Genomic DNA, 23,634 nt, shown 5'->3' with positions numbered 1-23,634 from the left:
CTCTCCCCCTGTATTTCTCCCCGTGTATCTCTCCCCGTGTATCTCTCACACGTACACACACTCACACGTACACACACTCACACATACACACTCACACGTACACACACTCACACGTACACACACTCACACGTACACACACTCACACGTACACACACTCACACGTGCACACACGTACACACACTCACACGTACACACACTCACACGTACACACACTCACACGTACACACTCACACGTACACACACTCACACGAACACACACTCACACGTACACACTCACACGTACACACACTCACACGTACACACACTCACACGTACACACACTCACACGTGCACACACGTACACACACTCACACGTACACACACTCACACGTACACACACTCACACGTACACACTCACACGTACACACACTCACACGAACACACACTCACACGTACACACTCACACGTACACACACTCACACGTACACACACTCACACGTACACACACTCACACGTGCACACACGTACACACACTCACACGTACACACACTCACACGTACACACACTCACACGTGCACACACGTACACACTCACACGTACACACACTCACACGTACACACGTACACACACTCACACGTACACACACTCACACGTACACACACGTACACACTCACACGTACACACGTACACACACTCACGTACACACACTCACACGTGCACACACTCACACGTACACACACTCACACGTACACACACTCACACGTACACACAAGGAGAGAGATGTGTGGAGTGGTTTTGGATGGAGGGAGGTGGGAGGGGAGCCGAAAGCCTCAACAAACCTTCACTTCTGCCAGGGTTAATAATTCATTGGTGTCTTCTCCAGCTGGGTCAATCATTAATCGTACACACCCCACTCACTCTGACTCATTCCATTATTTTAAATCCTCTCGCCTGCTCGTCTCCCTCGCAGGAGGAAAAGAGGAGGGTTGGTGAACCGAGCCGATCCATGCATCACCACCACCAGTAGCAGCACCACCACCACCAGCACCACCACCACCAGCACCACCACCACCAGCAGCAGCACCACCAGCAGCAGCACCACCACCAGTAGCAGCACCACCACCACCAGCACCACCACCACCAGCACTACCACCACCACCAACAGCACCACCAGCACCAGCAGAAATGTCCCCAGGCTCCGTCTCCGCGCCCCTCCGCAGCTGCAGGAGTCTGGCTCCATCTCCTGTCGCCGTTGGCATCGTCGCCGTCTTGGCGGTGGCCGCTGCTTACGAAGGTGGGCGCAGCGTTGGTGGTGCACCAGGGGTTGGTGGTACACACACAGCGTTCGTGGTGTACACACAGTGTTGGTGGTGTACACACAGCGTTGGTGGTGTACACACAGCGTTGGTGGTGTACACACAGTGTTGGTGGTGTACACACAGCATTGGTGGTGCACCAGGGATTGGTGGTGTACACAGCGTTGGTGGTGCACACGCAGCGTTGGTGGTGTACACACAGTGTTGGTGGTGTACACACAGCGTTGGTGGTGTACACACAGTGTTGGTGGTGTACACACAGTGTTGGTGGTGCACCAGGGGTTGGTGGTGCACCAGGGGTTGGTGGTGCACCAGGGGATGGTGGTGTACACACAGTGTTGGTGGTGTACACACAGTGTTGGTGGTACACACACAGTGTTGGTGGTGTACACACAGTGTTGGTGGTGTACACACAGTGTTGGTGGTACACACACAGCGTTGGTGGTGTACGGTGCTTTTTTCAGGAATATTTTTGCATGCGTTTTTTTCACGGATTTTCTGTTTACGCAGTCACCACATAGTCACTCTGTTTTCTCGTTCGTGTTTTTGTGTTTGTTGCGGTTGGACCCGATTCAAGAGCCGAACGGCTCACAGGGGCTATAACCAAAATAAACTGAAACTGTAGAAAAAAAACATCTGATAAACTGAAGGTGACAAAAACACAAAGCGGCTCGTGGCTCCGCACAACGATGGCTCTTTGAAAGCTCCACGTCTCTCTCCGCGTCTCTCTCGTTCCCCGCGGAGTCAACTCGTTCGCCGAGATGGAGCGCTCCGACGGAGCCTTTGACGCTAGCAGGCGAGGCTGCTCGCTTGTTTAGACGACGCCGACGCCGCTCGAAGCGTCTGACCGCGTGCTGAGATGATGCACAGCGAGCGGTGACCACAAACTGATGATGATGCCCCGCGTGGCGGCCACGTCCATTCTTGATGTGGGGGTGGGGGTGGTGGGGGAAGCGGAGGACACGGAGGGAAAAATCCACGCGACCACATGAAGAGAGAGTGTGTACGTGTGTGTACGTGTGTGTTTGTGTACGTGTGTGTACGTATGTGTGTGTACGTGAGTGTGTCTGTGTACGTGTGAGTGTGTGTCTGTGTACGTGTGAGTGTGTGTGTTTGTGTGAGTGTGTGTACGTGTGTGTACGTGTGTATGTATGTGCGATAGTGTAGCGCAGGGGTCGGGAACCTATGGCTTGCGAGCCAGATGTGGCTCTTTTGATGATTGCATATGGCTCGCAGATAAAACAAAATATTCTCACTTGTTTTAATCCATCCATCGATTTTTCACTGCGCATGTCCTGTTCAGGGCTGCAGGAGCAATTGTCCATTATTTTAATTGGATGATACTGGCCTACGTTTGCCGTTGCTGGGTAAAACAGGTAAACGCCCCCTTTTGAATCAGTCTGAGACTGCGTCTGCTCGGTCATTAGCTCAAAGCTAACCCTTCGACGAAGAAGATGGCGAAAAGAAAAAAAGACGACGAGTATCGTACATTTCAGGACGAATGGACCGAAGAATTCGCCTTTGTGGAGAGAGCGGGTTCTGCGGTGTGTCTAATTTGCAATGACAAAATTACATCGTTGAAACGGTCGAATGTAAAGCGGCACTTCGACACGCGCCACGCTACCTTTGCATCAAAATACCCTGCGGGAGACAGCAGAAAGAAAGCGTGCCAAGAGCTTCTGAGCAGGGTGCAAGCTAGCCAGCAGCAACTCCGCGTATGGACCCGGCAAGGTGACTATAATTCAGCTAGCTTTGCTGGTTCTTTAGCAATAGTGAGGAACGGAAAACCATTCACAGATGGCGAGTATGCTAAAACGTTCATGCTGGATGTAGCCAATGAACTTTTTGATGATCTTCCGAACAAAGACAAGATAATCAAACGGATACAAGACATGCCTCTGTCGGCAAGAACTGTTCATGATCGTACCATCGTGATGGCAAACAAAGTGGAGGAAACGCAAGTGAAGGACATAAATGCAGCGCCGTTCTTTTCTCTGGCTTTGGATGAGTCAACAGACGTCAGCCATTTGTCGCAGTTCAGCGTGATTGCAAGATATGCTGTTGGTGACACACTGCGCGAAGAAAGTCTTGCTGTTCTGCCATTAAAAGGGTCCACAAGAGGTGAGGATTTATTCAAGTCTTTCATGGAGTTTGCTCAAGAAAAAAGTCTACCTATGGATAAACTTCTCTCAGTGTGTACTGATGGTGCTCCGTGTATGGTGGGGAAAACAAAGGATTTGTGGCGCTTCTCCGTGAACATGAAAATAGACCCATCCTAAGTTTCCATTGCATTATACACCAGGAGGCACTTTGTGCTCAGATGTGTGACAGGCAGTTTGGCGAAGTGATGTCGCTGGTCATTCGTGTGATCAACTTTATTGTTGCCCGAGCCTTAAATGATCGCCTGTTTAAAACACTGCTGGATGAAGTTGTAAATAACTATCCTGGTCTGCTTTTGCACAGCAATGTGCGTTGGTTGTCAAGAGGGAAGGTGCTTAGCCGTTTTGCGGCTTGCCTGAACGAAATCCGGACTTTCCTTGAAATGAAAGGCGTCGGGCATCCTGAGCTAGCCGACACCGAGTGGCTCCTCAAGTTTTACTATCTCGTAGATCTGACTGAACATCTGAACCAGCTCAACGTGAAAATGCAAGGCATTGGAAATACAGTGTTATCCCTTCAACAAGCTGTATTTGCTTTTGAAAACAAGCTGGAGCTTTTCATCACGGATCTTGAAACAGGTCGTTTACTACATTTTGAAAAACTGAGCCAATTTAAAGATGCATGCACAGCAAGTGAGCCCATTCAAAACCTTGATCTCCACCAGCTAGCTGGCTGCACATCCAGTCTCCTACAGTCCTTCAAAGCACGCTTTGGAGAATTTCGTGAGCACACTCGTCTTTTTAAGTTCATCACCCATCCAAACGAGTGTTCACTGAACACAGCCGACCTGAATTACATCCCTGGTGTCTCCGTCAGAGATTTTGAAGCAGAAGTGGCTGACCTGAAGGCCTCAGACATGTGGGTGAATAAGTTCAAGTCACTGAATGAAGATTTGGAAAGAATCACACGACAGAAAGCGGAGTTGGCGAGCAAGCACATGTGGACAGAAATGAAAAAACTCCAACCCGAAGACCAGCTGATTCTCAAAACTTGGAACGCGCTTCCTGTCACATACCACACACTGCAGCGTGTGAGTATTGCTGTATTGACCATGTTTGGATCTACGTATGCATGTGAGCAGTCATTCTCACATCTTAAAAACAACAAGTCCAACCTACGATCACGTTTAACGGATGAAAGCCTCAACGCTTGCATGAAGCTTAACCTCACCAAGTACCAACCCGACTACAAAGACATCAGCAAATCCATGCAGCACCAGAAGTCGCATTAATGGTGAGTGTTATAACAACATTATTTAAAAGAATAAATTCAGAGGCTTATTATACTGACATTTAGTTGAATTCACTTTTAAAATATATTATATGGCTCTCACTGAAATAAATTTCCAAATTTTTTGCTTTCATGGCTCTCTTAGTCAAAAAGGTTCCCGACCCCTGGTGTAGCGGTTAGCGCGCTGCGCTATGAACCTGGCAACCCGGGTTCGATTCCCGCTCACGGCCAACACCAGTGACGATTATTCGAACCGGTCCCGGGCCTCCCTTAGGTCGACTCAGCCTCAAATGAGTACATTGCCACTAGGGAGACAAAGGCGGTTGGGCGTGGTGCTGGCCACCCACCCCCTCGTGTACCGTTTCGGCCTTCATAGGTGCTCGCTAACAGCACTTGCCCCTACAGTCTGTTAAGGCTATATGGGGATCTTTGTCTTGTCTTGTACGTGAGTGTGTCTGTGTACGTGTGAGTGTACGTGTGAGTGTGTGTCTGTGTACGTGTGTGAGTGTGTGTCTGTGAGTGTATGTACATGTATGTACGTGTGAGTGTGTGTCTGTGTACGTGTGAGTGTGTGTCTGAGTACGTGTGAGTGTGTGTCTGTGTACGTGTGTGAGTGTGTGTGTCTGTACCGGGGGAATCTCCATTTGGTACAGCTATAATGGGAGGCTGATCGATGCCCGGGTGCGGTCAAGGGATGGCTCCCTATTGCTCAACCACGTTATGTATGCTGATTTGGTAATAGCTGCTCATTCAGAGGAGGAGTTGGAGACGCTGCTGCTGAGACTGGAGCGTGCCACTAAGAGATGGGGGCCTTACCTTCAGCCACACTAAAACTAAGCACCTGCCTGGATATTTTGTACCATCGGACACTCCACCCCCACAACTCCCAATCGGTGATGGGGCAGTTGTGGAGAGAGTGGAGAGTTTCCCATACCTGGGCAGTGTGCTTATGACTGGCTCCAGTTTAACAGCAGAGGTCTCACTCCGAATCAGTCGAGCGGCAATATCTTTTCATCGGTTGCGTAACGCTGTGTGGAAGCTACCTGGTCTGTCGCTCCGCACTAAGCTTCAGGTCTTCTCGGCCACGGTCATTCCCTCCCTTCTCTACGATTGCGAAACGTGGACCCCCCTAATGGAACATCTTCGCCGGTTAGAAACATTTAGGCTGGCCTGCCTACGATCCATCCTGGGTTTAACCAGACTGGATTGTGTGAGGAGCTCACAAATCCTTGAAAGATCTGGGCAGGGTCCCATCGGTGAGCTCCTCCGGCAGGCAAGGCTGCGATGGCTGGGTCATGTAGCCCGCATGCCCAGCCACCGCATGCCGAAACAGCTTTTGTTTGGCCGGATTGAGGGGGCTAAGCAGGCGCGGCACGGGCTAGAGAAGAGATGGAGTGATGTGGTACAGGAGGACGTGGAGCTGAGTGGACTTGCCGATGACTAGTACCAGCGGTGTCAAGATCGGCCTCTGTGGAGGAGGCTCGTGAAGGATGCTACTGGGCAGTTGGAGGCAGTCGCCCTCCAACAACAACGGAGGGCGGAGGAGCGACGCTCACAACAGCGAGCGGAGCGCCGGGTGGCTAAAGCACAGCAGGTTGGCACAGTAGGGGGCACAGGTGGTGCATCAGCCAGTCATCTCAGTCAGTCGACCCGTGGCACCTGGGTCTGCCCCGTGACCTCCTGCCGGCGGGCGTTCGACACTTCACGTGGCCTCAGGGTGCACATAGCCTGGCACAAGCGTCGTGGTGACGTCACCGCCACTTAGTGGCGAATGGCGGTTGTTGTTGTTGTTAGCGCGCTGCGCTACGAACCCGGCGACCCAAGTTCGATTCCCTCTCACGGCCAACACCGTCAGTGACGATTCTCTGAACCGGTCCTGGGCCTCCCCTAGGTCGACTCAAGCTCAAATGAGTAACCTGGTGCGGTGTGTAGTAAACATCGCCACTGGGGAGACAAAGGCGGCCGGGCGTGGTGCTGGCCACCCACGTCCTCGTGTGCCACAGTGCCGGTAGCCTTGGTAGGTGCTGCTACTCGCGAGCAGCAGCAGCAGCACTTGCCCCGGCAGTCCGTGACAGCCGTCGTGTACACGGTGGTGGGGATTTTTTGCACGCGGCGTTTTATATTAAATATTTGCTGTTTTTTTTCCAGGATGTTTCTGTTACGCGTTGTCGCTTTAAGATGTTCTGTGTTCATATTTTGTTTGTTGCGGCTGCACCCGACTTGAGAGCCGCATGGCTCACAACGCTATCTCCATAGATATAAAAGGCAAAGTTGTGATTGTGCGTGTCTGTTCAAAATGTTTAGCGTACTTCCCGACATGCAACAAACTGGAAATTTGCCACGTGGGTGCTTTCCAGACTGTACACCATCCTAAAATTATAAAAATACACTTTTGCTTTTTCTTTAGGGGGGTAGCTCAATAATGCATCTATTTTTTTTGCACGTCAAGTGAGCTGTGACGTCAAATCTGTCACGTGACCCGCGCACGTGGAAGCGTAACGCGTTGTAGTGTAGTGACCCGAGTTCGATTCCCGCTCACGGCCACCGCCGGTGACGATTATTTTTTTACCAGTCCTGGGCCTTCCCTAGGTCGACTCGGCATCAAACGAGTACCTGCTCTGCTGTGTGAACATCGCCACTGGGGGGACGTGGTGAATCCTCGTCCCGGGCGTAGCCGGGTAGTACAGCTCGTACCTAACAAACTTGAAACTTCGTCTCTCTCTGTGTGCACGCGTGCGCGTGTCTCTCCCCCCACCCACCCACCCCGCCGCAGTGGACCTGCTCGACACGGAGACCGCGCAGGGCGACCTCGGCTGGGTCGCCTCCCCGCCCGACGGGGTGAGTCGAGCGTGGAGGCCACGAGACCTCCGTGGATGTTCGGGGGGGGAGGGGCGTCCATAGATGACGTCACGCACTTAGGGGGCGGGGTCAGACATTTGTGACGATGCGTGACGAGAGAGGGAGGTTTGAGAAATGTGACGTCACATCATCAAAATGCGCAACTTTAAATAAATACAGACAACGCTAAGTTGCCTCGGTGGGAGTAGTTACATTGGAGAAACCAAATGACATGTCTCGGACCGCATTCGTGAACACAAAGCAGACCTGAAACACGGTAGGACCAACACCTCGGCCGTGGCAGATCACTGTTATAATTCAGTAGGCTCACATGACATTGACTTCTCCAAGACAGAGGTTCTTTGCAAGCCATCTGGCTACCATGAGAGATTCGTTCATGAGTCTATTCACATATACAAACACAGAGACAATTTCAACCGAGAAGATGGATTCTGGCTTAGCAATCATTGGAAGGATTTGATAAACCATTTCGGGTTTTAATTGATTGTTCACGCTTACGGTGGCCTTCAGACCTCATCCATTATTTTTCGTCCCCCCCCTCCTCTTTTCCGAACATAGATGGACTCGTCCTTCTGAACTGCCAAATCGCTCTCCGTGGTGCTAACGTTAAAAAAACGCCACTTTTTTCAAAATTTCTTGCTGTGGTTTTCACACCTGATGATGATTATGTTAGGGTCGTCGGCCCCCGGGATCTCTCCTGCCTGCGACCCTGCCCGCGAAGTACCGACGCCCCCAGACTCTCCACTAGTGTGGGAGCTGCCGCCGCTGCACTCCTCACCGGGCAGGGAAGGGCCGCCGCGCTCCTGTTCCCCCCCCTGGGCTGTCGAGAGTGATGCCTTACCGGCAGGAAACCCAATCTTCCTCGCTCGCCTCATGGTCCTTGTCGTGTGCAGGTCCTCGAGGGTTGGTAGATTGCAGGCAATTACCTTCTCAGCAGTGTGGATGATACGCTGCAGTCTGCTCTTGTCCTTGGCAGTGGCAGCAGCGTACCAGACGGTTATGGAGGAGGTGAGGATGGATTCAATGATTGCTGTATAGAATTGCACCATCATTGTCTTTGGCAGGTTGAATTTCTTCAGCTGCCGTAGAAAGTACATCCTCTGTTGAGCTCTCTTGGTGAGGGAGCTGATGTTCAGTTCCCACTTGAGGTCCCGGGAGAGAATAGTGCCCAGGAAGCGGAAGGACTCTACAATTTTGACTGGGGAGTCTAACAGGGTGATGGGGGTGAGTGGGGCTGTATTCTTCCTGAAGTCCACAACCATCTCAACTGTCTTTAGAGCATTTAGCTCTAAGTTGTTCTGGCTACACCAGGTCACAAGGTTGTCAGCTTCCCACCTATAGTCAGACTCATCCCCACCAGAGATCAGCCCAATGAGGGTGGTGTCGTCCGCAAACTTCAAGAGTTTGACGGACAGATGATTGGAGGTGCAGCTGTTGGTATACAGAGAGAAGAGCAGTGGGGAAAGGACGCAGCCCTGAGGAGTTCTGGTGCTGATGGAGCTGGAGTCAGAGACTTGTGTTCCCAGCTTAACGCACTGCTTCCTGTCAGACAGGAAGTCTGTGATCCAGTAGGGCACGTTCAGCTGGAAGAGCTTGTCCTGAAGCAGGGCAGGGATGATGGTGTTGAAGGCAGAGCTGAAGTCCACAAACAGGATCCTAGCGTAGGATGCTGGGGCGTCCAGATGCTGTAGGATGAAGTGGAGGGCCATGTTAACTGCGTCGTCCACAGACCTGTTGGCTCTGTAGGCAAACTGAAGGGGGTCCAGGAGAGGGTCTGTGATGGCTTTGAGGTGTGCCAGGACCAGGCGCTCAAAAGACTTCATTACCACAGATGTAAGGGCGACCGGTCTGTAATCATTTAGTCCTGTTGGCCTTAGCTTTTTGGGCACAGGGATGATGGTGGAGGACTTGAGACAGGCTGGTACATGGCATGTCTCCAGGGAGGTGTTAAAGAGGTAGGTGAACACCGGAGACAGCTGGTCAGCGCAGTGCCTGAGGGTGGCTGGAGAGACAGAGTCCGGCCCGGCTGCTTTGCGTGGATTCTGCCTCTTGAAAAGTCTATTAACGTCTCCCTCCTGAAAGGAGAGAGTCGTCTCTGTAGTATGGGTGGGGGATGGGGCCTCTTGAGTTGGAAGGGGTAGTTCAGGACAGTCCAATTGTCTTTCAAATCTGCAGTAGAACTCGTTCAGGTCGTTGGCCAGGCGGGAGTCGTTAGTGGTGTGGGGAGCTCTGGGCTTGTAGTTGGTGATCTGCCTGAGCCCTCTCCAGACAGAAGCAGAGTCGTTAGTAGAGAACTGGTGTTTTAGTCTCTCTGAGTACAGTCGTTTAGCCTCTCTCACCGCTTTGCTAAACCTGTTCTTCGACTCCTTGAATCTGTCTCTATCTCCACTCCTAAACGCTTCCTCCTTCTCCAACCTCAACCTTCTGAGCTTTGCTGAGAACCAGGGCTTGTTGTTGTTAAAGTTCACCCTGTTACTTGTTGGGATACAGCAGTCCTCACAGAAGCTGATGTAGGACGTCACAGCCTCTGTGAGTTCATCCAGACTATTGGTAGCAGTCGTGAACATATCCCAGTCAGTACAGTCTAAGCACGCCCGCAAATCTTCCACAGCCTCACTGGTCCACTGTTTAGATGTCCTCACAGCAGGTTTACAGAGTTTTAGTTTCTGCCTGTATGCAGGAATCAGGTGGACCATGGCATGGTCAGAGTGTCCTAGTGCTGCTCGGGGGACGGCGTGGTAGGCTCTACTGACTGTAGTGTAGCAGTGATCCAGAGTGTTCCCTTCTCTGGTTGGGCATTTAATGAATTGTATGTATTTGGGGAGTTCGTGGCTGAGATTACCTTTGTTAAAGTCGCCAAGTACGATAACCAACGAATCTGGATTTGCTCGCTCCACACTCAGAATCTGATCGGCGAGCATGCGTTGGGCCTCTTTAACCTGAGGACACGGCGGCAAATAAACTCCGACCAAAATGAGCGACAGAATCACTGTGACATCTACACTCCCCCCCACACTCCCTCCCACACTCCACTCCCTCTCCCCTCACCACGACCGCAGTGGCAGCAGCCTACGAGTGGCCAACGCTCAAGGCCCAGGCTGTACCAGGCGCAGTGCCGCCCCGCCGTGCCCAGGCAGGACAAGTGCCTGCGCACCGCCTGGATCCCGCGCGGCGACGCTCGCCGCATCTTTCTCGAGTTCCGCTTCAGCTTACGGCGCCGGTGCCCCCGTCGCCTCCCGGCCGCCGCCGCCTCCGCCACCGTCTGCGACGACGACACGTTGGACGTTTACTACCGGGAGTCGGACGACCCCGGCGACGTCGCCGCCGGGGTCTTCGCCGACGACGAGCGGCGGCTCTTCTCCAAGGTCGACGTCGTCGGCTCGGGCGGGTCGGAGGTCGAGGCGGCGGGCGACGTGGGGCCCCTCTCCCGGGGCGGCCTCCGTCTGGCGTTCCGCGACACGGGGGCCTGCGCGTGGCTGGCGTCCGTGCGCATCTACCGCAGGCGCTGCCCGCCTCGCCGAGTTCCCCGATGCTCCGGCCGCCGGCGACGGGCCGTGGGCGCTGTCGGAGGTGACGGGGGCGTGCGTGGGCCACGCGCTCCGGCCCGAGGGGGAGCCGGAGCCGGCGATGTTCTGCAACGCCGACGGCGAGTGGGAGGGCCACCCCGGGAGCTGCGTCTGCCGTGCCGGGTACCAGCAGGCGAGGAACGCCTGCCAAGGTGACGCGTTGGGATTTGTTTTAGTAGATTCATCATCGCTTACCCTCGAGAGAGATGTGGAAAGACCCAGCGGACCTCCCACACACTCACTCGCCCACTCACCCACTCACTCACCCACTCACTCACCCACCCACCCACCTACTCACTCACTCACCCACCCACCCACCCAACCACTTATCCTCCCACCCACTCACTCACTCACCCACTGACTCACCCACTCACTCACTCAACCACTCACCCACCCACTCACTCACTCGCCCACCCACTCACTCACTCACCCACCCACCCACTCACTCACTCACCCATTCACCCAACCACTCACTCACCCACTCACTCACCCACTCACCCACTCACCCACCCACTCACCCACCCACATACCTACTCATCCACTCACTCACCCACTTTCTCACTCACCCAACCACTTACCCACCCATGCACTCTCTCACCCACCCCATCTCATCTCTCTCCCCATCTGCTCATCTCTCTCCCCATCTGCTCATCTCTCTCCCCATCTCTCGCTAGTGACAGCACCAACAGTCTGTAAAGGTTCATAATAAAGGTGTTAAACTGAGTCTGTAAAGGCTACAGGTCGGGGGGCGGGACCTTTGTGCGTGCAGTGTGTGAGCAGGGCTCTTATAAGGAGACGGCCCAAGACAGCTCCTGCTCCCGGTGTCCGCCACACAGCACGGGCAGCGTCATCGGAGCGACGTCCTGCACCTGCCACGATGGATACTTCCGGCCCAGCGGCGAGCCCCAGTCTGTGGCCTGTGCAAGTTCGTTCACTATGCGCCATACACTACACTATACACTACTACACTATACACTACTACACTACACTATACAGTACTACACTACACTATACACTACACTACTACACTACACTATACACTACTACACTACACTATACACTACACTATACACTATCTACTACACTACACTACACACTACACTATACACTACACTATACACTACACTATACACTACTACACTACACTATACACTACACTACTACACTACACTATACACTACACTATACACTACTACACTGCACTATACACTACTACACTATACTATACACTACTACACTACACTATACACTACTACACTACACTCTACACTACTACACTACACTATACACTACTACACTATACACTACACTATACACTACCTACTACACTACACTATACACTACACTATAAACTACTACCCTACACTATACACTACACTCTACACTACTATACACTACACTATACACTACCTACTACACTACACTATACACTACACTATACACTACACTATACACTACTACTATACAGTACTACACTACACTATACACTACTACGCTATACACTACACTATACACTACACTATACACTACCTACTACACTACTCTATAAACTCCGTTCCGCCCCCCCCCCCGGCCAGAGCCACCGTCGGCCCCCAGGGACGTCGTCACCTCGCCGCTCTCCGCCGCCGCCTCGGTGACGCTCCGGTGGAGCCCGCCGGCGAATCCCGGCGGGCGCTCCGACCTCGCCTACTCCGTCGTGTGCCGGCTCCACCCGCCCCCCCGGTGGGGGGGGGGTGGGGAGAGGGGCCAGGAGCCGGCGCCGCTGTGCGGCCCGGCCGTGAGGTTCCGGCCTCCGCTCCCGCTGACGAACGCCTCGGTGGAGGTGAGCGGCCTGCGTGAGAACGCCGCCTACACCCTGGAGGTGCACGCCACCAACGGCGTCTCCCGCCTGAGTGGCGTCCCCTCGGCGTTCGCGGCCGTCCACGTCGCCACGTCACGGGATCGTGAGTCGTCGTCCCCCCCCCCTCCTCTCGCTCACGGCCATCGTCTTTCTTTTTTTGAAATCTCTTTTTCATCTTTAGATATTTAGTTGCTTTTGTCAAATATTTTTTTTCTATCTTTTTTTAAATGGTTTTTTAAAATATTTTTTAAAAAATACATTCTCCTTTTTTAAAAGCTATAACATGCACATAACATTATAATAATATTATTCTTAAATGCTATGCAAAAACATGATAATTATATTATGATTAAAGACAATGCCGCCTGCATTTGCAGCCAGCCAATCACCACTCTGCATCTTAGTTGGCCGTCTGCATTTGCAGCCAGCTCTGCATCTTAATTATCCGCCTGCCTTTGCAGCCAGCCAATCACCGCTCTGCATCTTAGTTGTCCGCCTGCATTTGCAGCCAGCCAATCACCGCTCTGCATCTTAGTTGGCCGCCTGCATTGGCAGCCAGCCAATCACCGCTCTGCATCTTAGTTGTCCGCCTGCATTTGCAGCCAGCCAATCACCGCTCTGCATCTAAATTGTCCGCCTGCATTTGCAGCCAGCCAATCACCGCTCTGCATCTAAATTGGCCGCCTGCATTTGCAGCCAGCCAATCACCGCTCTGCATCTTAGTTATCTGCCTGCATTTGCAGCCAGCCAATCACTGCTCTGCATCTAAATTGTCTGCCTGCATTTGCAGCCAGCCAATCAACGCTCTGCATCTAAATTGGCCGCCTGCATTTGCAGCCAGCCAATCACCGCTCTGCATCTTAGTTGTCCGCCTGCATTTGCAGCCAGCCAATCACCACTCTGCATCTAAATTGTCCGCCTGCATTTGCAGCCAGCCAATCACCGCTCTGCATCTAAATTGGCCGCCTGCATTTGCAGCCAGCCAATCACCGCTCTGCATCTAAATTGGCCGCCTGCATTTGCAGCCAGCCAATCACCGCTCTGCATCTTAGTTGTCCGCCTGCATTTGCAGCCAGCCAATCACCACTCTGCATCTAAATTGTCCGCCTGCATTTGCAGCCAGCCAATCACCGCTCTGCATCTTAATTGGCCGCCTGCATTGGCAGCCAGCCAATCACCGCTCTGCATCTTAGTTGTCCGCCTGCATTTGCAGCCAGCCAATCACCGCTCTGCATCTAAATTGTCCGCCTGCATTTGCAGCCAGCCAATCACCGCTCTGCATCTAAATTGGCCGCCTGCATTTGCAGCCAGCCAATCACCGCTCTGCATCTTAGTTATCTGCCTGCATTTGCAGCCAGCCAATCACTGCTCTGCATCTAAATTGTCTGCCTGCATTTGCAGCCAGCCAATCAACGCTCTGCATCTAAATTGGCCGCCTGCATTTGCAGCCAGCCAATCACCGCTCTGCATCTTAGTTGTCCGCCTGCATTTGCAGCCAGCCAATCACCATTCTGCATCTAAATTGTCCGCCTGCATTTGCAGCCAGCCAATCACCGCTCTGCATCTAAATTGGCCGCCTGCATTTGCAGCCAGCCAATCACCGCTCTGCATCTAAATTGGCCGCCTGCATTTGCAGCCAGCCAATCACCGCTCTGCATCTTAGTTGTCCGCCTGCATTTGCAGCCAGCCAATCACCACTCTGCATCTAAATTGTCCGCCTGCATTTGCAGCCAGCCAATCACCGCTCTGCATCTAAATTGGCCGCCTGCATTTGCAGCCAGCCAATCACCGCTCTGCATCTTAGTTGTCCGTCTGCATTTGCAGCCAGCCAATCACCACTCTGCATCTAAATTGTCCGCCTGCATTTGCAGCCAGGCAATCACCGCTCTGCATCTAAATTGGCCGCCTGCATTTGCAGCCAGCCAATCACCACTCTGCATCTAAATTGTCCGCCTGCATTTGCAGCCAGCCAATCACCGCTCTGCATCTAAATTGGCCGCCTGCATTTGCAGCCAGCCAATCACCGCTCTGCATCTAAATTGGCCGCCTGCATTTGCAGCCAGCCAATCACCGCTCTGCATCTTAGTTGTCCGCCTGCATTTGCAGCCAGCCAATCACCACTCTGCATCTAAATTGTCCGCCTGCATTTGCAGCCAGCCAATCACCGCTCTGCATCTAAATTGGCCGCCTGCATTGGCAGCCAGCCAATCACCGCTCTGCATCTTAGTTGTCCGCCTGCATTTGCAGCCAGCCAATCACCGCTCTGCATCTAAATTGTCCGCCTGCATTTGCAGCCAGCCAATCACCGCTCTGCATCTAAATTGGCCGCCTGCATTTGCAGCCAGCCAATCACTGCTCTGCATCTTAGTTATCTGCCTGCATTTGCAGCCAGCCAATCACTGCTCTGCATCTAAATTGTCTGCCTGCATTTGCAGCCAGCCAATCAACGCTCTGCATCTAAATTGGCCGCCTGCATTTGCAGCCAGCCAATCACCGCTCTGCATCTTAGTTGTCCGCCTGCATTTGCAGCCAGCCAATCACCGCTCTGCATCTAAATTGGCCGCCTGCATTTGCAGCCAGCCAATCACCGCTCTGCATCTAAATTGGCCGCCTGCATTTGCAGCCAGCCAATCACCGCTCTGCATCTTAGTTGTCCGCCTGCATTTGCAGCCAGCCAATCACCACTCTGCATCTAAATTGTCCGCCTGCATTTGCAGCCAGCCAATCACCGCTCTGCATCTAAATTGGCCGCCTGCATTTGCAGCCAGCCAATCACCGTTCTGCATCTTAGTTGTCTGCCTGCATTTGCAGCCAGCCAATCACGGCTCTGCATCTAAATTGGCCGCCTGCATTTGCAGCCAGCCAATCACCGCTCTGCATCTTAGTTGTCCGTCTGCATTTGCAGCCAGCCAATCACCACTCTGCATCTAAATTGTCCGCCTGCATTTGCAGCCAGGCAATCACCGCTCTGCATCTAAATTGTCCGCCTGCATTTGCAGCCAGCCAATCACCGCTCTGCATCTTAGTTGTCCGCCTGCATTTGCAGCCAGCCAATCACCGCTCTGCATCTAAATTGTCCGCCTGCATTTGCAGCCAGCCAATCACCGCTCTGCATCTAAATTGTCCGCCTGCATTTGCAGCCAGCCAATCACCGCTCTGCATCTTAGTTGTCCGCCTGCATTTGCAGCCAGCCAATCACCGCTCTGCATCTAAATTGGCCGCCTGCATTTGCAGCCAGCCAATCACCGCTCTGCATCTTAGTTGTCCGCCTGCATTTGCAGCCAGCCAATCACTGCTCTGCATCTAAATTGGCCGCCTGCATTTGCAGCCAGCCAATCACCGCTCTGCATCTAAATTGGCCGCCTGCATTTGCAGCCAGTCAATCACCGCTCTGCATCTTAGTTGTCCGCCTGCATTTGCAGCCAGCCAATCACCACTCTGCATCTAAGTTGTCCACCTGCATTTGCAGCCAGCCAATCACCGCTCTGCATCTAAATTGGCCGCCTGCATTTGCAGCCAGCCAATCACCGCTCTGCATCTTAGTTGTCCGCCTGCATCTGCAGCCAGCCAATCACCGCTCTGCATCTAAATTGGCCGCCTGCATTTGCAGCCAGGCAATCACCGCTCTGCATCTAAATTGGCCGCCTGCATTTGCAGCCAGCCAATCACCGCTCTGCATCTTAGTTGTCCGCCTGCATTTGCAGCCAGCCAATCACCGCTCTGCATCTAAATTGTCCGCCTGCATTTGCAGCCAGGCAATCACCGCTCTGCATCTAAATTGGCCGCCTGCATTTGCAGCCAGCCAATCACCGCTCTGCATCTTAGTTGTCCGCCTGCATTTGCAGCCAGCCAATCACCGCTCTGCATCTAAATTGTCCACCTGCATTTGCAGCCAGGCAATCACCGCTCTGCATCTAAATTGGCCGCCTGCATTTGCAGCCAGCCAATCACCGCTCTGCATCTTAGTTGTCCGCCTGCATTTGCAGCCAGCCAATCACCGCTCTGCATCTAAATTGGCCGCCTGCATTTGCAGCCAGCCAATCACCGCTCTGCATCTTAGTTGTCTGCCTGCATTTGCAGCCAGCCAATCACTGCTCTGCATCTAAATTGGCCGCCTGCATTTGCAGCCAGCCAATCACCGCTCTGCATCTAAATTGGCCGCCTGCATTTGCAGCCAGTCAATCACCGCTCTGCATCTTAGTTGTCCGCCTGCATTTGCAGCCAGCCAATCACCACTCTGCATCTAAATTGTCCGCCTGCATTTGCAGCCAGCCAATCACCGCTCTGCATCTAAATTGGCCGCCTGCATTTGCAGCCAGCCAATCACCGCTCTGCATCTTAGTTGTCCGCCTGCATCTGCAGCCAGCCAATCACCGCTCTGCATCTAAATTGGCCGCCTGCATTTGCAGCCAGCCAATCACCGCTCTGCATCTTAGTTGTCTGCCTGCATTTGCAGCCAGCCAATCACCGCTCTCCATCTAAATTGTCCTCCTGCATTTGCAGCCAGCCAATCACCGCTCTGCATCTAAATTGGCCGCCTGCATTTGCAGCCAGCCAATCACCGCTCTGCATCTTAGTTGTCCGCCTGCATTTGCAGCCAGCCAATCACCGCTCTGCATGTAAATTGTCCGCCTGCATTTGCAGCCAGCCAATCATCGCTCTTCATCTTAGTTGTCCGCCTGCATTTGCAGCCAGCCAATCACCGCTCTGCATCTAAATTGTCCGCCTGCATTTGCAGCCAGCCAATCACCGCTCTGCATCTTATTTGGGCGTCTCTCGCTGCTCCTGTTCGCCCCGATGCGACCTCACACATCCGTGCACACCGCTTGCAAACCCCCCCAGCGCGCGCGTTACTCCACTACACATGTAACATTATAATTATATTATTCTTAATGCATATACCACTCTAATTATTATTCTTAAAGACAATGCATCATCTGTTATAATTATCATCATCATAGCCATGTTCGCATGTTCACCACAAAGCACCGCGTGTGTGGCTGTTGCAAGTTGAGTTGATTGCTCGCAAAGCGGCGTCCGTCTGCTTGGTGTTTGAACATCTCACCGCAACTCGTATTTCATTCAGCAGCAAGGGGAAACGCACACCGATTGTCACTCACCGCACCTCGAGACGTTGGCCAGGGGGGTAAACAAACGAGTTAGCGCGTGACCACGTGCTGTGATTGCCCGCAGCACCGTCACCCGTGGTGCGTGTCCACACGGAGATCGTCTCTGAAGACGCCGTCCTGTTGACCTGGGCCGAGCCGGAGCAGCCCAATGGCATCGTTATGGACTATGAAGTCAAATGCTTTGACGAGGTGCGTAGCGGCTCGCGATTATCCATTTTACTTGCGCGCGTGTGAATGTGCACGTGCGTGCGTGCTGAGCGGTGGTGCAGCGGTACGCGCTACGCTGCGCTACGAACCCGGCGTCTCGAGTTCGATTCCCGCTCACGGCAACCGGCACCGGTGACGATAATCTGAACGAGTCCTGGGTCTCCCCTAGGTCGACTCAGCCTCAAATTGAGTACCCTGGTGCGGTGTGTAGTAAACATTGTTGTATATATAGGTGTTATGAAAATTGATGAAAATAATGAAAATTAAATTAAATTTGAGATTCGCATAATTTATCCGAAATTATGTTAATCAGTGTAATTATGCGCATAAATTATGCTGATTCGAGAGATAATCGTATTAATTTATGCGAGTGAGCGTGGTTATGATAATGCAGGTCGTTATGGATTATCAGGTCGAGCCTCGGTGACGAGGATTGTGTTATGAATTGGAATAACGCAATTAATCGTATGCAGTGACGCAGGCGTTGTGAGCGTGAATGAGAGAGAGTCGATTCGACTCTGCTCTTTAATTCCGTATTATCGATAAGGATACGATTAAATTTCGATTTAAAGCTTTCGTGACTGCAATGATTCATCTTCTTTGGTTCTTTCGGTAAAGTCACGTAGAATGAGAATAAAATAATAAATTGATAAAATAAAATAACACAATAATATTCTCACGACGTTTCGGCCACAACATAAGCGGCCTTCATCAGGTGAAGGGAGCGAGACTGTCTGGTAGGACAGCGCTGGAGTGAGAGAGCCACGTTCAGATCACGGCTTTTAAGCTGTGTGAGAGGAACAAAGAGCCTTGACGAAGGAATTAGCATAAAATTTAGCATTGAAATGGCTGAATGATTAGCTTGTGACTGGTCACAGAAATAGCTATGTTAAAAGTTAAAGCATACACATCCGCAGAGGCACCCATTGTTAAAAGGAATTAGCATAGAATTTAGCATTGATATAGCTAAATTAAGGCATACACATCTGCAGAGGCACCCCTTGATAATGGGATTAGCATAGAATTTAGCATTGAAATGGCTGAGTGATTCGCTTGTAACTGCTACAGAAATAGTTACGTTGAAGTCAGAGCATACACATTCACCGAGGCACTTAGTACAAATCAAACAGGAGAATTTAGCATTGAAATAACTAGGCGAATTTAGCATTGAAATAACTGGGTGATTTGCTAGTGACTGGTCACAGAAATGACTACACATCTGAGCTATTCACAGTACTATATAGTGAACCAATAAAAACTAAAATATAAATTACCTTCATGTTATCAATAAACTCTATATTCTCCAATCAGCTAAGCTACCAACCATAAGTCGTTATATATCACAATGCTATATGGCGAAAAAATGGGTGGATTCTTACCCTCAAATTTCCGTACCACGGATAGCTACGGGCCCCGTTCAGACGGACGAGTTCGTCCATGGTCGGAACAGAGGAGGGGGAGAGAGACAGCTGCGAAGCCCTAGTATACTCCATGTTGTAAACCATACCATTAACCGTGGTGTGAGAGGTATTAAGAGGCAATGCTGGCGAAAGAGCTGCGGTCTGAAGGTCATCGTAAAATTACAATTAATTAAGAACAGAAATGATTTAACACATCTTTCCAGTGTTTACTAAGCCTGAATCCATCTTCTCGGTTGAAATTGTCTCTGTGCTTGTATATGTGAATGGCCTCATGAACGAATCTCTCATCGTAGCCAGTTGGTTTGCAAAGAACCTCCGTCTTGGAGAAGTCAATGTCATGTGAGCCCACTGAATTGTAACAGTGATCTGCCACGGCAGAGGAGTTCGTCTTACCGTGTTTCAAGTCTGCTTTATGTTCGCGGATGCGGTCCGAGATATGTCTTTTGGTTTCTCCAATGTAGCTACTACCACAGAATCCTGAATAAACACAAGATCCAGGTCCGATTCAACACAGTACACAAAATCCGTGATTTAGTTCCATCTGTAAAAGATGCTCTTCCAGACATACAGTACCCGGGCGTTTACAAACTAAAGTGCCTCTGTGGTAGTAGCTACATTGGAGAAACCAAAAGACATATCTCGGACCGCATCCGCGAACATAAAGCAGACTTGAAACACGGTAAGACGAACTCCTCTGCCGTGGCAGATCACTGTTACAATTCAGTGGGCTCACATGACATTGACTTCTCCAAGACGGAGGTTCTTTGCAAACCAACTGGCTACCATGAGAGATTCGTTCATGAGGCCATTCACATATACAAGCACAGAGACAATTTCAACCGAGAAGATGGATTCAGGCTTAGTAACCACTGGAAAGATGTGTTAAATCATTTCTGTTCTTAATTAATTGTAATTTTACGATGACCTTCAGACCGCAGCTCTTTCGCCAGCATTGCCTCTTAATACCTCTCACACCACGGTTAATGGTATGGTTTACAACATGGAGTATACTAGGGCTTCGCAGCTGTCTCTCTCCCCCTCCTCTGTTCCGACCATGGACGAACTCGTCCGTCTGAACGGGGCCCGTAGCTATCCGTGGTACGGAAATTTGAGGGTAAGAATCCACCCATTTTTTCGCCATATAGCATTGTGATATATAACGACTTATGGTTGGTAGCTTAGCTGATTGGAGAATATAGAGTTTATTGATAACATGAAGGTAATTTATATTTTAGTTTTTATTGGTTCACTATATAGTACTGTGAATAGCTCAGATGTGTAGTCATTTCTGTGACCAGTCACTAGCAAATCACCCAGTTATTTCAATGCTAAATTCGCCTAGTTATTTCAATGCTAAATTCTCCTGTTTGATTTGTACTAAGTGCCTCGGTGAATGTGTATGCTCTGACTTCAACGTAACTATTTCTGTAGCAGTTACAAGCGAATCACTCAGCCATTTCAATGCTAAATTCTATGCTAATCCCATTATCAAGGGGTGCCTCTGCGGATGTGTATGCCTTAATTTAGCTATTTCAATGCTAAATTCTATGCTAATTCCTTTTAACAATGGGTGCCTCTGCGGATGTGTATGCTTTAACTTTTAACATAGCTATTTCTGTGACCAGTCACAAGCTAATCATTCAGCCATTTCAATGCTAAATTTTATGCTAATTCCTTCGTCAAGGCTCTTTGTTCCTCTCACACAGCTTAAAAGCCGTGATCTGAACGTGGCTCTCTCACTCCAGCGCTGTCCTACCAGACAGTCTCGCTCCCTTCACCTGATGAAGGCCGCTTGTGTTGTGTCCGAAACGTCGTGAGAATATTATTGTGTTATTTTATTTTATCAATTTATTATTTTATTCTCATTCTACGTGACTTTACCGAAAGAACCAAAGAAGAAGGATACGATTACTCTCGATTGAACATTATGAATTATGTGTGTTATGGATTATGTGTGGTGATAGTGTGCTTATGATAGGTCCCCAGGATTCAGATCTCATACGCAGAACAATATTATGCAGGATTTCAGGAAGAATCACACACAAACGTTCTGTTTTTATCAATTTTTTTTCTAGCTAACTTTAATTTTTGGATAATATGAAAACTCAATCTCGGGATTTGGAATTTCAACACAGCGTTAACATGATAACATCACGATTGCGTTGTTTCACCTCGATAGCGGCACCTGTGGTTAATTCCCGACGCGTAACGCAATCGATCGGTTGTTGAGAGAGAGATTAAAAATATGCGAACTATTCTATCAAACCTTAACTTTATAATATGCAAACTCGTATACTTGAATTGTTACACAATACGGCACTTGGTCTTTGATTTGTATCCAATCCTTAATACATTCTGATATGCGAAGTTATTATGCTTGAAATCGTCAGCACAGTACCACGTTCATGTTCGTTCATTGATTCATAACGATTATGAATTTAAAGCGTTCGACTGAAATACTTCTAATTACCTTATCAACAACACTCGATGGCCGCAATGCTTCGTTACTTGAATTGTCACACAACACAGCATTCGGTCATTGATCATGCGCGGCCCTTAATGCAATTATTGTCACGTTGTTAACAATAGGATGACTAATTATTATGCAACGCTACTCGTTGAAAGGGCACTCCAACCAGTATTATTCTTGGAGGCACAAATATGCGTTTGAATTCGTTATTTCATTCGTGGATACCAGCAAGATTATGTAGAAAGAAAATATTAACGAACGACTCAAGTATTTCTAATCGACTTCTCAACGCGACTCAATGGGTGGCGATGTTTCCTTTTTAGATCCTTATCTCGGGCCAATCTTTTAATTAATTGTGGCCAGATCCCTGACAGGGAACCGGTTGAGCACGCTCTTCACCCCCGCGAGCGGCGCTCCGTGGTGAGGTGCCAAGAATTAATCCTTGTTAATGGGTCAGTTGGTAATTTATGCGGTTAGAAGTACAGCCCCAGCACAATATTACAGAGGAAAATTATGAACACTCTTAAAAACGATGGATTATTCACTCGGTCGTTGCGATGTTTCCACAATCAGGGATGGTTCAATGGCTTGAGGTTTTAGGCTTTGTTAATGACCCGTGTGTGTGTGTGTTGAATGGTATGAGTGGTGAAAGAGTAGGCCAATGTTCGGAATCGATTCTTTGCGTCAAGCAGACGTCTGGTTTGTCGTGTAGTGGGGGGCAGTGTATCATACGTATCAGTTGATTCTTCTTTCAGTAGTTGGTTCGGACTCGACGGAAGTTGGTGAACGAGTAGATACGCTCTTTTGCTGCCCGTGTGCAGGGTGGGGTGGGGGCCACTACTAAGTCCCGTGTGTGGCAGATGGTCCCCGCGATAACGATCTGTTTGCCCTGGCGTGAAATTCCTCTCTCGCGCTCTTTGGGAGAGACAAAGGTGGTCGGGAGCACCTCTTTATACTTTCGACTTATATTTCTCAAATACCATTTGGTCCCATGTTCGCCAAGACTCGTGTTTGTAACTACGTCCTCCCGACACCTCTCGGTTTTACCGAGGTTCGAATTGTTATGATAGAATTATTAAAAAGAAAAATAATTATCATCCTGAGTTTAAGAGGTCCGTTTCTTGATTGTTGGAATCCATATCCCTTGGTTCTGTAAGGTTCTATAATGGAATGTCGTGTAAGGTTAACACGTTGTTATTATTAATATTATATTGCAATTTTCTTTAAAACTGTCTTTGCCTGGTTGCCGTGTGTGGGGTGGGGTGTGTCTCCTCATCAAACCCGGCTGGCTTTTCCAGATGGCCCCTTGTGATAAGGTGTAATTCCTGCTTCTCCGCGCTGTGAGAGGGACAAAGGTGGTCGGGGTTGCTTGGGATATTGTTTAAATTCTTTTGCAAGTTTACCCGTTGTCTCATTCCTTCTCGATAACCTTTGATGTGACTCGGTATTCCTGCTCC

The 23,634-nt window shown here is 50.4% G+C and overlaps 1 pseudogene; it reads left to right on the top strand.

Annotated features, from left to right (window-relative positions):
- The first annotated feature begins 812 nt into the window (after positions 1 to 812).
- The window catches only part of LOC142912397 (ephrin type-A receptor 5-like), a 41,654-nt pseudogene continuing 18,832 nt past the window's right edge, over positions 813 to 23,634 (top strand).

Source organism: Petromyzon marinus, unplaced genomic scaffold (assembly GCF_048934315.1).
Source record: "Petromyzon marinus isolate PM22_M1 ecotype Great Lakes invasive population unplaced genomic scaffold, UKy_Petmar_22M1.pri1.0 PM_G_Scaffold_20, whole genome shotgun sequence".
Taxonomy (NCBI): Eukaryota; Metazoa; Chordata; class Hyperoartia; order Petromyzontiformes; family Petromyzontidae; genus Petromyzon; species Petromyzon marinus.
This window is presented reverse-complemented; position numbering and strand designations above follow the sequence as displayed.